The following is a 1,276-nucleotide window of genomic DNA, read 5'->3' as shown; positions in this document are numbered from 1 at the left end:
CTTTTTACTTCACTGGGGATTCTAATGTGAAACTATCCCATAAGCCGTCACGGTACCCTCCCCTGCAGGGTGGATGTTTCTCTGTTGTTTCTAGTATTTTTGTTACTGTTTAAGTCCTTGCATACAACAGTTATTATTATATTTTATGGATTCTTAACCAAGAATGGGATTTCTGAGGCATGAGATAAGTGAAATCTCAGTGTTACTAGAAAGTGATAGATATGTTTCTAAAGCAAAAGCACAACCTTGCTCTCACTTCAGTAAGGAATAGTATGTCCTGTATAGGTGTGACCCACCTAAAACTGGTAGCACTGTCAAACTTCATTTGATTTTCATCTTAAATAAAATCTGAATCCTCTGAGATCTAGAATTGCATTTTTATGATTCTAGTAAGAAAGCATTTTTAAAGTGTATCTTTTGTTACTGTTGTTGTTCTAATCCTAGGAACTTTCTGTTCTTTAAAACACACACACACAAACACTGGTCTAATTTACTTTATTTACTTTTCAGTATTTATTGCTGATTTCAAGTTCTTTAAATATTTTATATGAACTCCTAAATTATATGGTTTGAAAATCTCATAATGCCTTTACTTGTTTTGAAAAAAGATGATAAATGGAATTCCTTAATATCAATTTTTCCGTGTATCTACTTAGCAGTGGAGATTGAAAGAAAATTATCAAGCGACAAGTAAGTTATAAAATTTATTAAAATACACTCAGCATTTCTGTCTCAATAAGCTATTTGACCTCAGCAACAACAAAGTGTATAAACAGGTTAACAATGAAAGGGAAAATGTAAAACTATTTGTCTCAGTTAGAAATAGAAAATAAATGAGAATTTATATTACGTCATTACTCCCTCTCAACTATCAAAGTAAACAAGATCCTTAAAAATTGAAAATAGAGTAGCTAAAGAGGCATTGAAGTATAATTTATAACCTTATATCTTTGTTATCCTATAACATTGGCCTCACCTGGGAGCTTGTTAGAACTTCAGACTCAGGTCACACCCAAGACGTAACTCAGTCAGACTCTGTGTTAACAAGATCCCCAGGTGACCTGTATGCTCATTAAAATACAAAATAACATTAGTCAAAAATCTCACATTTGAACCAAAATGTGCTGCATGTCTGTTGGGAAATAACTGAGCAATGTTTTCTAGACAAAGTGTTTGGCATGGCTCTGTGGAAGACTTATTACAGGAAACATCTAAACACAGTATCTATAGAAGAAAGTCATAGTACAACCTTGTCCTATGGTAAGATACTTACAAG

The sequence above is a fragment of the Arvicola amphibius genome, chromosome 12 (genome assembly GCF_903992535.2).
Source record: "Arvicola amphibius chromosome 12, mArvAmp1.2, whole genome shotgun sequence".
In the NCBI taxonomy this organism is placed as follows: Eukaryota; Metazoa; Chordata; class Mammalia; order Rodentia; family Cricetidae; genus Arvicola; species Arvicola amphibius.
Note: the sequence above shows the minus strand (reverse complement) of the source record.